At 39.3% G+C, this 16,177-nt stretch overlaps 1 protein-coding gene across 3 annotated transcripts in view; it reads right to left on the bottom strand.

Moving 5' to 3' along the window:
- The window catches only part of LOC122549390 (zinc finger homeobox protein 4), a 294,666-nt gene extending 284,335 nt beyond the window's left edge, over positions 1-10,331 (bottom strand). The window contains exon 1 of one of the 3 annotated variants that reach the window (XM_043689135.2): positions 10,213-10,331. The gene's annotated coding sequence lies outside the window, so the exon portion shown is untranslated. Of the gene's footprint in view, positions 1-6,855; positions 7,078-9,809; positions 10,053-10,212 lie in introns of those variants that run through there. The other 2 variants (XM_043689131.2, XM_043689132.2) reach the window with 2 other exon arrangements.
- Positions 10,332-16,177: the final 5,846 nt, after the last annotated feature.

Below are 16,177 nucleotides of genomic sequence, written 5' to 3'. Positions count from 1 at the left end.
TAACTACATTTGTACAGTCTGTCCAATAGACTCACTGGATTATTTCAACATCATTACAATTATTATTTTTGTAATTTAGAGTCATTTAGCTATTCCTCCACTGTACTATGAGAACACGGGAAATTGTAACCAGCTACTAACTGCCTGTCATTCAATTCTGCAGGGACTGGAAATGTGCCAATTACAGCACATGACAGTTTATTAAATGTGTTTAACACAATTATAAAATATGCCAATCTTTGGAGAAACAGAATATAACACATTTTTCTTGTTAAAATAGTCATATCCAAATTAAAGTACCAATATACAGTCACTGTATATGGTATTGCAAGTGCCCTAAAGCTTTTCCAGATTAAGTAATTTCACATTAAAAATTAACCTGACAAGACCTTTATTCAAATGACAAGTATGTGCATATAGAAGTTTTGTGAACTGCCAGCAAACAATAGGGGTCAACAGCTGACGTTCTATGTCTACAATCGTCTGGGGCCTGAAACTGTTACTTATTACAACCTAAATTCATGTGAAACATTTTGAAAATATACTTAGCGTAAATAATATTTTAAACAAGTGGTTAAAATGTCAGTTTATGTTCTCGAAGTATATCTGCAGTATTTTCACATTCAGAATGGTAACAAAATAAAAATTTACACCACTTTGACAAACATTGACTAATTAATCTATTTTCATTAAATGATATCTCTGACAAAGTTACTAAAAATGAACTGATGAGATTACAATGGATCTTATTTGTTTAATGTTGTAATTGGCAATCTTTCTATAGAATACTGCGTGTAACTTTTACAGGGGGGAGAAAACTTCACCAAAGAAAATAATTGAACATCCTTGACACTGATGGTCAATATTTGGTTTGTGACATGCCTGGCATGTTCTTGTAACTCTCCTGTATACAAACCTTTTTTAACAGCCGCAAGCTGCAGTATTATCATACATATTACTTCACAAGAGGAGAGAATCCAAGGGAATTCCATAAAGCTGCTGAAATATGAGACTATGCTTGTTTTCTCAAGTCTTGGACAAATACATCTTTAGAGTGAGCTGAGCATTTGAGGTGGGGGGGGGGGGGGGGAAAGGAAGAAGAGTCTGCATTTTCATCTTTCTTTCATCTTAGTCATTCAGTCAACCATTCAGTCTGCCATTCAACAGTACTTTTCATTATGCAAAAAAATGCTAATCCTTTTCCGATGCTTTCACACTTGTATAAACCTCCATTTCTCCAACTGAAAAGCAATTATATCAGTTTACGTTTCTGTCAAAAAAACAGGATTAATTCTGGAACAGCAGAATCTCTTCTTTCTCATATTCTGTTATCGGAACCGAAAGAGATTATTAGTGACGATATTTCCACAATGCAAAGTTACACTTGCTTTAAGGCTGTGATTTAATTGGTCAAAGAAAAACAGCTTTAGTTACTGCGGAAACCCTTTTCAGCAACAGAATTGACCTTTTCTTGCTAAGGTCTGAATAGAATGAACCTGAAACTGGTCTATTAATGAGAAACAAATTATGAAAGAATGTGGCTGGAATGTTTGACACTATGCTGTCTTAGGACACAGTAAAAGCTAAGTAACAATGTCCTCTTCATGGGTAATGAAGAACCATGACAAATGAGACAGAGAAACTATTCGTTTGCATATGCAAATTCCTATACAAAGGAAACATGTACAAACAAGTGTCGTTGTAAGGTGGATTAGGCAAACAAGGCTTTCTTTAAAAACCCTCTGCAGCCCTGAACATTAGTCAGCACAATTAACCCAGTTACCATGGTGATTAATGAAATTTTACCATGGTATGAGTTAAATTAGAAAGCTAGTTATGTGTTTCCTCTACCCAACTCAAAATTCATTATTTTTGCCAGAACAATAATGCAATTGTGTTTGACTGATCTCTGCCAGCTCAACAAGCTTCTAAATTGACAATTTGCATATGTTAATATAATTAAGTGCTAATTACATGAAAGTTGTACATATTCACATGCACTTTCCCCCGGTGCTATTTAGCTTGAACTCCATCCAAGTTTTTAACCCTAAAAGAGATTCTAACTAGGAAAGAATAATTGTGTTACACAGCCCTGGGGCTCTAATGGAAGGGCCCTACACTTAATACGTTAAGCCTACTACTAGTTTCTTATCAGTCCACCCTCAAGAGTTGTTGGTATTGTGGGTATATGAACTGTACCAAGCTGCCAGGATTTCTGACTTCAAATCATGGCTTCACTTTTAGCAGCTGATGTTAACTCACACCAATTATTCACAGTGCAATGATTCAACCAGTTACACTTCCACTTGTGGATTATGCAATCCAAAATAATCTTCCCACTAAATCACTGCAAATGCATAAACACTAATATAAAATATATGCCTAAAGTTGTTTTATTGTTTTAACTAGTACACAGGAATTGAATATGTTTGTATCCTTGATGAACACGGAATATTCTGATTTGTTATACTGAATCCGAATAAAATAAAACCAAAGTCACCATATTCACAATAGCTGCACATGTCAAATAAATATAACTTTTCAAAGTGAAAGAGAAAGGATTTCTTTTGGCAAGAGGACAGCTTGCATGGATTAAGGAGTCTTTGTCCTTTCTCATATGCATTTCTTCTTGCAAACTAAATTGACCGAGTCTGCTCCACATTTTTAGGAAGGAACATTTTATACTGAATGGAAAAAATGTTCTGCAGTGTAAGATAATTGGTGCAGCTGCATTTGAACTTCATCCAGATGGTTCACAATCATAAAATAACCCCGCTTTTTACTATTTTCCCACATTCTGATATAAAACCTGGCTGCATGCTCCCTTTCATTAAATGCCTTATATACAGAAGATGGGGGGGGGGGAGGAGGAGGAGGAGGAGGAGGAGGAGGAGGAGAGAGAGAGACACACACACACACACACACTTGAAATTGACACTGATTCCTGATTTGAGCTCTAAACATTCAGCTATGGCAGTGGGAATAAGTCTATTTCAGTGAACCACTCACTATTTTCTACCACCAGTGTACACTCACTACCTGAACTGCAATGAAGAAAGCTTCTCCTTCAGGATTACTGTACATATGTACACGTAGACACACACACACACACAAACCCCAAAGTGAAATTAAGAATTCATTTAGGTTAGAATGTGCGATGTTTGTAATTTTTCATTTTGCTTTTCAGTTTTGTCATTTTATACATTAATTACATTTAACATTCTAGACTGTTAAAAATTTCAATACAATTGCACAATTTTAATTAAAACAGGCTAACGCATTTGTTTAAAACTCCATTGATCGCACAGTTACATCATAACCCATGATTTGACTTTACAGAACTTTTCCTTTATACTACTGTAGGCAAATTTGTTCACTAAAGCTTCCACCAACAATTTGCTGACTGTTTCAATGTGCAGAATTTGTTTTTTGTCAGATGGACTACATTGTCACCTTACATGACAGTAACCTGGCTGTGTTTCCAGCCTGTCAATAAGCCATCATCAAATCTTTATTTGATGCTAGAAATATAAAGACCCAGCATCACTAAATATGTTCATGGTATTTATAGCTCTGATACTAACAACAGTGACTAGCAAATATGCTGCTAAGTTAACTCTTAATTAGTTTGGTGGCGTCATTTACACGTCAGCAGCATATTCCTAATGATACCTCGTGCAAACATAAAAATGGATTTTCAGTGGAAAATCAAAATGAAAATATTGTGAGTCTGTGAATACATCACTTCAAAGAAAATAAAGTCATATGTGCCAATCAATGATACTGCTGGTGTTGGAATCTGTTTAAGTCAAGGTAGTTAATTTTCTAACATTTTAATCTGACTATCGTCAATGTATTTTTCTACCCTATCCAGGATTTTATCATCATATTAGTTGAGTAGTTAACAACTAATTCATTCTCTAATATAAAATGAGAGCATAATTTTTGATTAAGAACGTAAATGATATTTAATAAGTAACCGCACAAATCTGGATTTCTCAGGCCTTTTACTTTGCACAGACAAATGTACAACTGGGCATGTGCTGATACAGACTGCCAGAGTCCTGGTACACCTTCAAATTTTCAAGCTTTGGAAAAGAAACAGAGGAATAAAAGGCGGCAAAAAAACCATTCTACAGTGAAGGATTTTAAATCACTAAGCCTCTTCTAATAGACTTGAGACTTATTGAGGTAGAAACCATAAAAAATGAAGAAGGGAAATTTAATCCCTGAAATATTGATTTGCACATTAATATCATATAGGGTGAGAGCAATTTGGCTTCATGGAAATGACACATTGTCGACCCTCGGTGAAGTCAGAACCAATCTTACAGCTGAACATGTCTGAATCTCAAGAGTTATTAAGGGCTTTCCTTCTTGCCTTTATGAGTTTTTCTCTGCCTACCAATTCCATGTTAAATGTATTATCTTTAAGAAATAATTGTAAAACCTCAGGGGTTTTTCCAGTTAATGGATGGGAGTCTAAACCACATCAGATCCTGAAATGCAACATTAAACCCTTGCAATCAACAAAGCCACCTCAGTTCTGCTTCCATCCAGTGCAGGCTATAATATTGTTATTGTGGATAATCTAATTTCACTGTGTAAGTTTTAGCTTATGGTTAAAGTGCCAAGAGAATATTACAGAATATATGAACTGATTCACCCAGTCCCTTTTATTTGATTAGCCATTTTGCAGCACAAGGATTTTTTAAAAAGAATATAAATATAAAATTAAAGGAAATTATTGCATAAAACAGACGTTTCTTGCACCACTTTGTAAAACGCTTAACTGCACAATCTGAGCGGATAAGGTTCTAATTTAATTGTGGATGAAACATGGCAAACGTCAATGAGAGTACTGCATGTTAATAATCTATACAAATCTCATTCTTAATCATGCCAAAATGAACAGCGTTTAATAAGTTAAACTATTGTATTTACAAGTATTGCTACAGCCTCAAATATTTTATTAAGGCCATTGACTAAACAATACCAGGTCAAAAACAAAAGATTATTGTAGCAACCAAAACGAACGTACATTTTCAGTATTTAGTACCGTTCGATTGCGGAAAAACATTTTGTGCTGTTAACCCAGAGCAAAAGGCGGAAAATAAAACCAGAATAAACGACTGGCACAAGATAGCGCTTTCGCTATATGCGTCCCTGGCTTCATATACATAATCCATATGTACGTGGTCCATACAGATATGTATTCACAGCCATTGTAAATCTCATTGGATGCGTTTCTTTAAGAAAGTACAAAAAAAATTATTGCAATGCAGATCAACTTGCCTTTTTAAGCCGCACTGTGGGTATTTTGTTTCTGTATAGATGGTAAATTGAAAAAAAGTGAAAGCATAGATTTCGGATGGTGACTGCTTCAGCCAACTTTCGCATTAAAAAAAATGCAAAGCAAAATCTCCGGGTGCTGGGAAATGAATAGTTTTCACGCGACCTTTCCATCCCTATGCTGTTTCTGTCCCTAACTGTTATTTAACCTGGGTTTGGTGTGGGGTATTTTGCCAGTTCTGCGCACAGTTGCTGCTGGAGTGATGAAGGGGAGCGAGTGCATTACATACCCAGCCTTTGCTCTGAGTTTAAACGATCGATCCCCGTGTCACTGCCGTGTCCCAATCGCAGAAGTCAGCCCCGAACGAAAAGGCAGGGCTTTTTTAACCACAAGCTTCAATAATAATAAAAAAAACACAGAACACCGCGGAATTAAGGCAAGGGCAGTCGCGGAGCGGATTTCGCTGCCTGGATCTCCGGAAAGATACTTAAGAGACAGAGAGGGATGAGTCGGAACGGACAGTGCGCGATACAAAACTGGGGGAAGGAAGACTTTCGCTCGGCTTTTGACAGTAAGGACAATTTCTTGTTTTGGAGGCAAACACACACACACACACACGCACACAGTCTGATCCAGGGAAGCGTGGCTGCTTTCAAGTTCATCACCGTCACCATGAAAGTCTGAGCACTCCTCAGTGCACGCCCTGGCAATAAACTCTCAACCTGCTGCTGCTACCTTCCAGCCTGGGATGAGCTATGGACTTCAAGCCGGGCTGTGTGCGTCTCTCTCTCTCTCTCTCTGTGTATCTGTGTGTGTGTGTGTGAGAGAGCGAGAGAGCAGCTGGCCCGTACACGACCAGGTAACCAAAGCAGAACAGCAACAAAAGGAGATCGAGAGAGCTGCTTCCCATTTGCGAGTCGATCCTCTCGAAAACAACCAAAAATACACCAAAACAATTAAAGAAACGAGAATTATATCTTACGAAAGGCGAGGGACGTGCTAAAGATCTTTGTTACTTTTTTTTAAGAACAACTTTAGCTACAAATCTTCCGCTTTGTTTTATTTTTTTAATGCTAACTCCACGCTGATGATTACAACTGGAAAGACGGCCGTCGGAAAGTGAACTGTTCAGCGCAGAAAGGATAACGAAGTGGGGGGCTCAGGCAGCGTCTCCAGCTCTCTCTCTCTCTCTCTCTCACTGACTAGAAACTCCTCCATCCGAGACCACCCCCCCCCCCTCCAAAAAAAAGGAGCAAGTTGCGTCTGGAAGTAGTTTTGACTGGGAGGCGACACAGCCTGATAGTCAGATCCATCTCTGATGTGTATCTACACGTTCACGAGGAGAAAAAAAAGTCACACGATCCCACTTGTACAAACACCAGGTACGCAAACAGAGAGAGAAAATAAAGCAATCCTCATTCAATCGCGTTTAGAGATTATGTTTAAAAAAAAACCAAAAATGCTTTGTTGACGAGAAAGTCTATGCACAGTGAAAACCGCTAACACAGTCCGCTGTATTTCCAAGGTAACACTAGCATACCGGTTAATAAACTGCAACTTACTATTTTCCCTCGTAGCCGCTTCTTCTTTTTTGTGTGTGTTATAAGGACATTAATTATTGTCACATCCACTGGCCCCCCGATTGCTTGGAAAGAAAATGCACAAGGATCCCAGGCCAAGAGACAATGGGGGAGAGTGAAGCGGTTCTGGGGGCCCCGGGCTCTATGAGCTCTCTTGCCGGCGTGCGACCGCAAACGGAAAAGGGGAAACTGGAAATGAAAATCCGATATATCTTTATTCTGCTAATTATTTTGCCCTGTAAAAAATGGCTGATTAAGTTGAGTGCGCATGTGTCTTCATTACCGATGCACGACGGGAAGGTGTAATTAGCGAGGTGATCAACATTCAAAAGATTGGACTTGACGCTTTGAAGTTGGGAGCCACGGTGGCCGCTAATGGAGAAGGTCCCAGACCTGACCCAGTGCAGCCCCTGATAGGTACCCAAGCCAGTCACAGAGAGAGAGAGAGAGGGCTCTCTCTCTCTCTCTCTCACACACACACACACACAGATACCCAGACACACAGAGATATACACCACAGCTCCCCTATCACACACAAAGACACACACACAGATACCCAGACACACACATACACACACACACAGATACACACCACAGCTCCCCAACCACACACAAAGACACATACACACAAATACCCAGACACACACACAGATATCCAGAGACACGCACACACACACAGATACACACATCACAGCTCCCCAATCACACACAAAGACACACACAGATACCCAGACACACACATACACACACAGAGATACACACACCACAGCTCCCCAATCACACACAAAGACACACACACACACACACACAGATACCCAGAGACTCGCACAAATATACACAGACACACACGGAGATAAACACCACAGCTCCCCAATCACACACAAAGACACACACACAGAGAAATACCCAGGCAAACACAGACACACAGATATACACCACAGCTCCAGCCCCCCATCACACACAAAGGCACACACACAGATACCCAGACACACACACGCACACAGATAGACACCACAGCTCCCTATCACACACAAAGACACACACACAGATACCCAGGGTTTTGAACAATCCACCTCTGATTTAACACTATACACACACAGGAAACTCCATTATAGAACCGAAAGCGGTTAATTCACACACACACTCATTCCCACAAACTCAGCGGATTCACCAAAACGAAATAGGGAGAGAGAGCGAGAGAAAGAGTCACATCATATACAAAGGTCTACGTCCGCACACTGACTCCAAGCCGCGGGGTCAGTTTTTGTTGCAAGTCCGTGTCCCTCCGTGTAAACCGCCGTGTGAACACAATCAGAGGCATTCTGGAAGTTGGGCGAAAAGTCATCAACTCGCGAAAAAAAAGAAAGAAAAGCGAGTGACTTCGCTTGAAAATCTTTACGGACATTTCAACAACAACAAAAAGGAGAAACTAATGATTTCTCGGTGTGGGGTGGTGCGGGGGGGATGTATTGTAAATAATTGGCGGTGCTGCTCTTAAATAATATCATTCGCTGAGTGTGTGTTTTTTTAAAATAATCAGGCCATTCAAATAAATAAAACAAGGCAAATAAACACAAAAGCCGAATAAGGTTAAAAAAAACAAACTGCCAGTCTTGTCGCTTTCCCACTAATCGCTTCTTTTCAATGAAACACTACCTATATTGATCGTGCTGATATCTGATCTACTGGCGTGACTTTGTAACACCAATCTATATGACCATTTCCCTTTATTTTAATGTTTGCGTCTATATCCCTGATTGTATTTAAACTGAAATAACGCGTGACTGTCGCGGGGGGCTGATTTTTCTCAGTTAGTTCTTAGCAGCTGGCAAAACCTACCTTATATTTTTGTTCTCCGTCCCTCACCCTTAATAGTCGCTATCGAATAAGACACTAAGGATGTTAATCGTTATAAGGGAATCAGCAGAACACCACTTATCTGGGGAAAATCGAAGGCACTTTATTCAGAGCTGGGTTAGAGGATATGATAAGGCTGGGTGACATACAGTGCAAGTGTGATGGGACATGGTTCTCCTGTCCATTTCTCTCGCCTTCTAATCCTCCCTCTCTCTGTTGCATGTTGTTGTGCGCTGGAAGAGGTCTCTATCGGGGTCTCTCTCTGTACGGTGGCCGTCAGTAGACCTCAATTCGCCTTCTTGATCTCTTCCCTTGTCTATCACATCGCTTCTCTCTCTCTCTCTCTCTGGGACTCTTCTCGCTCTATACCAACACATCAGCACCGCTTAAATGTTAGGGACCCGTGTTCCAGACTTCTCGATAACCCTCACTCCCCACGCCACCCCCTCCCCACTTCCCCCCGGGGGCTATTTGCCAAAGGCGCTGTGTTAACTATTTCTATACCCACCCACCCCCAACCCCAAACAAAACTCAGTATTTGGTTCGAAAGCCGATAACACTCCATTGCTGATCACCAGTGGACAATGTATAAAATCATATTTTCACACGCACTGGATATAAAGCTAAGAATTTTGCACTGAGACAAAACGATTTTCCATTTTCAACGATAAATATATCTATTGATCGATTTGAACTTCCAGCAACAAACTTGTCTTCTTCCAGTTAGGGTTCAATCTTGCTGGACTTTGTCGATCAGATAAACACAAACATGCCACACAAGAACAAAACTTTCGCAATAATAAACAGTTTGCTGAGTGCGATAATGGCTATTCTTCAGTAAATGTTTCACTCTCCAAATCCATTTAATCTCAATCATTTTCACTGACTAAAAACGCGCTTCTTAAATTTCACAGCATTATCGCCCACCTTCCTCGACTGAATCCTCTATATCCGTTGGAAAAGAAGCATTCTTTTCAGCAGCTTCTCTTCCTAACCCCCAAAAAAGTGTTCTACAGTACTTTTAGGATTCGATTCAGATAAAAATTTTCACACGTTAAAAAAGTAGTTCGTGCATTTACCTGTGTTTCATCTCCAGCTCTATCAATCCTTTATTCTACAGACCTTTGTAATTTGATTTTAGGGATTTATTTTGTACACAATGTGGTAGATCTTTTTCTCTCTCTCTCTCTCTGTTGAAGGGAAATGTATACGATGAACACGCCTGGCGCCCTCTGGGGCTTAAAAGGTCATCACTTTGACAGCAGGCTGACCATCATCGCCTCCCGGGTTCGGCCCATTGTTTATAAACACAGAAATATAGCCACCATTTCCTATCGCTTTAACAACAGAAATTTCACTTTCTTTCCGGGATACATCATACCGTCCAACAGCAGACGCAAACCACAAATTGTTCAACTTTTGTTCGGAACACAGACAACAGCAGACAATTTTTTTTAAAGGAAAATGAGCAATTTGTTTTACCTCAGGAATGTTATCGATCACTTCTTTCTTGAAGACACTCATTTAAACGTTTGCCAAAAAAAAACCCCACGGATTTAAAAGGGTGTCATCCCGAAAGTGTCCAGCACAGCAGGCCCAGTAGAAAAAATGTGATAAATAAATTCGAGTCTAAGCGCTGCCTCTCTCAATGCGGACATATCTGACTTTAATTTAATATTCCGCAATCATATTTTATAACGCAAATAATTCACGCCTATATTTCCAGCACTTTTGCTTCGAACTCATGGACTGCACTGAGCAGACTGTAATTCACATCAGATCTAAATTAGTACATGGATCATTCTACATTTATCATCACTTTACATTTCTGTTTATCGCTGTAAAATCCTTTTAAGCACTTTAAATACCTCACAAGCCATGCTTTACATTTTCTGAGATCCCGAAAGAAAACAAATTAAATTCTCACACGACCAAATCGTTAAATAATTTATAATCGAATAATATAGACTAGATGTACCCTATGTAAAACACTACCGTTATCCCATTGATCTGCTCTTGAATCGATTCGATAAACGGAAATCTATCAAAGCGCTTAAACGTGACATATCATTTACAATCAAACATTTCCTCCCACAACGAAAAAAGGGTTATTTCATGTGAAAAAGAAACATATTCTACTTGACTTAGTCTATTGATCATGGGAGTATAATGAACTTGTATTTATTATAAACTTCACAATTTCAGCATACGTTTACAATCTTGCTTTTAACAAATCCTACCTATTTGAATATTTCATATCACATTCTTTCAAGTATCCAATTTTGCAATTCTGCCACCTTAAATCCTTTGAAAATTAGACAAAATTAAATGACCAATTTCGCAATATATGCGAAAACAATGCACTTTGGTTTGTGTTGCTTTTTTTGCAATATGACCCACAAATGCATAACATTCTCTTATAAATATCGCACAGTTTAATTGGTGCAAAGGTATACTTTTTTTAAAGAAAACGACTACCACGACGTTTTAGCACCTATAAGGCTATAAACGCTCATTAAATATCTTTGAACAGTGTTCTGTGATGAAATGGAGACGCAGCACAGATATATATTTGCTGGTCAGGATCAGACTAATCCCTGCTTTCCCCACGTCTTATGTTAGACTCCACAACACTATTGTTTCAGTTCTCCATTTTTTTTTTGGTTTTTTTCTCCCCCCCAAAAAAATTCCACTAAATGGTGACTATCAAATTCTGACAATGTAAATTCGAACTGTTGCTGTACAATCGTTATTTTTATTTGTTAAAGAAAATCGATGAAATTGCCTCTAAAGTACTTAGTGAGGCGTGTTTGTACCGACTAGGGGAGAATACTAAATACAGTGGTTGGTCGATGAAAATTGAGTGGTTAGGAAATGTTTAAGTACACGCTCCTTAACGCTTGACTTGGTCACTGAAATTCTGCCGCTCTGATCTTTCTCAATCTCGGCTCTTCCTTTTTCTTACTCTTTTGTGTGCGCGCGTGTTTTTAACCAGCTGCTTCGGTTTTTGTCCACTCCTCCCTCCCTTCATCCTGAAACACTTTTCTGATCTTTGTCCTATTATTTGTTCCCCCCTTTTCTCGGACTTTCATCATTCCCAGTGGCTTTCCTTTCGCCTTTTGATGTTTCCGCACTTCGTTTTTTTTCCCTCCCTCTCTCTGTGTCACGCTCTCATCTTCTCAGTTAGCCCATAATGAGAGCCGATCGCAACATTCCTCCTTTACCCACTCACTCGTTTTTGTCCCCACTCTCTCTGGCTTGTAGAATTTTATTTATGTCCATTTTGCCTCTAAACACTTATTATGGGGAAATACAATGCAAATAAAATAATGTTTTCAGCTTTCGTCTTTTGCTTGTCTTTTGCTGATCTGTGACCTCCCTTCCATGTTCTCTTCGACTTTCTATTCTCCCTCTTTTCTTTCTCTTTATCATCACTGCCCCCTCCCATTCTTCTAATTTGTTTCCTCTCTTTTCATTTCCCATCCTTATCCATTCTTTTACCTCCCATCCAGAATATCTTTGGTTCACTACACCCCCTCCCTTTCCTAGTACTGAAATACCCCACTCTCTCTCACACTGTTGTTTCCAGATGTTGCCCCATTTGTAAAATCACCTCACCCTTCTACTCTGCCCCTTCCCTCCACTATTTTTGTCTATTATTGAGTCTTCTTCTTTTTCACGTTCAGATATTATCATTGACTTTCTTCTGTCTTCTCACGTCCTCTCTTGGAACATTCTTCACATTTTCTCGATCTATTTAATAATTGAAACATTCCTTTCTGCATTTTTCATTTTGTCTCTAACTGAATGGTTATAGCACACCATGCCCCCAACCCCCAGACATTTTCATTTTTGCTGCGGTTTATCTTCCTTTTCGTTTCCAATTTTAGTTTCTCTCCATCTATTTTATTACCTTCTATATGCGTCTCTTAGATACTTGTGGTTTTTCCTAGTATTTATTGTTTTCCAGTTTGCACTCCACTTATCATCTTCTTTTCATTCAGCTTCTCAGTTGCTTCCAGCTGAAATACGCTCTCAGTCGCTTATGACATTTTTTCTTGCTTACTTCCTGTAGGTCGATCTGTATTCAGTTTAAGTTGCAATATTTTCACTGCCTTTTACTCTCTTTCTCCATTTTAAAATCACTTTTTTAAAAATTTTCCATTAATTAACATTTTCCTGCATTGTTTATTTTCCTTTTCCTTCATTTTTCAGGCTTCTCTGCGTCTCCTCCGATTACACCCTGCACTTGTCTTATTTTGTCTCTCTCTTGGAATACAATCTAGCTCTATATTATTCTCACTTTCCCCCACGCAATTTGACTGGAAGCTCATGAAGTTACTATTTTTTAACCTTGCTATCTCATCTTATAGGCAACCCTTCACTGACTGATGCGACACACAGGTCAGCAGCTGATGCCAAGACAACCATCAAACAAAATTCCAAGCACTGAGCAAAGTGCCAATCTACACAGCGAGAGAGCCAGCCATGGGTTGCTATTGCACAGCACACATTTAAACCCAAGTCAAGGTGTTACTTTGTATTTACAAAAAAAATTTAAAAAGAACATACTACTGCATAATTCATTGAAACTTAGATTTTCATACATAAAAATATTGCACTCTTTGTAAACCGCAATTTTCCTGCAATCTATCTTGAAGTTGTTTTGTGTAAATCGAATATCTTTAAAGCCAGTGACTTTATACCCGACAGTAATTTCAAAAGACAAGAATCGCTGCTGTAATGCTGTTCATTTTTCAGATCCAGAGCTCATGAATCATTGCATTGATGTTATGAAGTTGCTCCCAACATGTTGTTAGATTACTGGAGAGGGTTCAGAAAAGATTTACCAGGATGTTGCTGGTGATGCAGGGTTTGAGATAGAAAAATAGAGTGGAAAGACTTGGAATTTTTTTAACTGGATCATAAGAGGTTGAGGGGTGACTTCATTGATGTTTATAAAATCATGACAAGCACAAATAAGGAAAATGACAAGGGTCTTTTCCCTTGGGTGGGGGAGTTCAAAACTAGTGGGCATATTTTTAAGGTGAGAGGAGGAAGATTTTAAAAGAACACAAAGGGCAATTTGGTTACACAGAGAATAGTTTGTGTGTGGAATAAACTGCCTGAGGAAGTGATGGATGCAGGTACAGTTTAAATGTTGAGAAGACTTTTGGATAAGTGCATGAATAGGAAAGGTTTGGAGGTATACGGGCCAAGCACAAGCAGGTGGGACTATTTTAGTTTAGGAACATGGTCAGCATGGACTGGTTGGACTGAATGGTCTGTTTCCGTATTGTGTGACTTTGTAACTCTATGTAGTCCCAGTGAAGAGTCATGGTATTCGTTCATGTGTGACTGCAGAGGAACTTGGAGCAAACAGTTTTGTCAACCTGTTGCCTTTGTCCTTCCAGGTGGTGGAAGGTCATTTGTTCAGAACTACTGCAGAGGTATTGGTGTGGGCTGGAGTGGATTCTTTAAAATATGCACATTACTGAGGAGGAGGAGATGAGCTACACATTTAGACTGGTGGGTGAGACAAAATATAGGAATTACTTTGTCTTGAATAGTGTTGAGTTATTTGAGTACTTTATGCTGCACTACTCCAAGCATTGGAGAGTAATCCACTAGAATCCTACTTACGTCTTGTAGATGGTGCACAGACTTTGGGAGATGAGGAAATAAGTGACTATTCACAGCATCCCTAGCCTCTGACTTGCTGCAAAAACATTTATTCGGCTGTTTTAGTTGAATTTCTGGCCAATGGTTATCACTAGAATGTTAACAGCAGTGATCACTGATTGTCAGGGGTATGTGCTTAGCCCTTCCTTGTTTGATATGATTATTTTCTTGTCTTTTATAAATGTTATTTGCCACTTATTATTCCAAATGTGGATGTGCACTATTACCCAAGATAGAATTGGCTGATCAAACAAAAAGACCTTGTAAATTCGAACAAAAATGAAGGAATAGTTTCATTCTACATGCAATATCAGCAAACTCAAAATGACAACAATTAAATGAAATACTAGAATCTGGTGTTTTGAACATTTATTATAGCACAGCAAAACAAAATAATAACAAGATAATACAAATTAAACTTCCTTTAAAAATACAAGTAACATGACAAACAACCTCCAATTATAAAATTGCTTAGATCAGTATTATTTGATATTTTGCAAAGAGAAATCAGAATTAACTTTTCTGATCCAGTGATCCTTATTCAGAAGTGAGCCATTCAGTTCATTGCAATTCTGAGGAAGGATCACTGGACCTGAAGCATTAACTTTGAGTTCTCTCCACAGATGCTGCCAGACCTACTGAGATTTTCCAGCAATTTCTGTTTGCATTTCTGATTTCCAGCATCTGAAATTCTTCATTTGTAAAAATTCAATATTTTTTATGGATCATCTGAGCTGTGGCAATAATCATCAGATTGCCACTGTATTTGTAAATTACCCTGAATGGACAATGTTCTTTATTTCCTCCAGGACCTGCTAAGCCCAGCCTTCCCAGAACTGTGCACCTCAGCATCACTCAGGGAATTCCAGTGCATCGCAGTAGTGTCTGGGAAAGACACATCCCTCACTCTTCATAGAGCTAGTGACATTATGATTAATTGAGAAGTCCAGTCTCTCCATGCTAATGAATGGATGTCAGTGAATGAATGTTAGTAAATGGACGTTAGTGAACGAGTGACTGAATGAGCCAATTGAAGGGTGGGTGAGGAGAATAAGAGGGTAGAGTGGCTAAAGTTGGTCAGTTGGATGAGCTAGATGGGTTAGTGGGTAGGAATAGTGTGTAGATTCGTGAAGTAAGTGAGTTAGTGGGTAGATGAGAGGGCTGGGGCCTAGTCACATTAGAGGCATGGCAAAATCTTTTTGAAGTGTATTTGGGTTGTGGGAGGGCTAAGTAGGTCTAGTTGATGGTAAGATATTGTTCAGGGGGATCAGTGTTGATGTGTGGGCAATTGGGTATTCAAAAAGAATAGTCTGAGAAGTGTCGTCAAGTCTGATTGAGAGGTTAGTTGGGTAGTTGGATTGATAGCAGGCTCTGTTTGAGGTGGATAATCAGATCAGGTGGGCGTTACTCGGGTCGGGGGTACTAATCAGGTTTGGTCAGATGGTGGGTGGTTATTGGGTTGGCACGTAGTCAGGTCAAGTTGGGTCAGGTATTTAGTTGGTTGGGGGAGGAGACATGAAGATGGTATCAGAGGATGCCATGTTTGTGGGATAGTTAAGTGGTTGAGGGCCTAGTCGGATTAGAGTTGAGTTGGGTGATTGGGGTTAGTTAGGGAGTCAAGGATAGTTTATTCAGGTTGGAACATAGCTTGCTTAAACAGATAGCCTGGTAGTGCGGGAGTGTGGCTATGTAAGGGTGGGGTGAAGGTATATATCAGGGATGGCATTCAGAAATAAGAATATGCTTGTTTTATCTAGCACTTTCT

The sequence above is a fragment of the Chiloscyllium plagiosum genome, unplaced genomic scaffold (genome assembly GCF_037043375.1).
Source record: "Chiloscyllium plagiosum isolate Xiang-an unplaced genomic scaffold, Cpla_swu_hap1 HiC_scaffold_4, whole genome shotgun sequence".
Classification (NCBI taxonomy): domain Eukaryota; kingdom Metazoa; phylum Chordata; class Chondrichthyes; order Orectolobiformes; family Hemiscylliidae; genus Chiloscyllium; species Chiloscyllium plagiosum.
The sequence above is the reverse complement of the archived record's forward strand: the minus strand, read 5'-3'. Positions and strand labels throughout refer to the sequence as shown.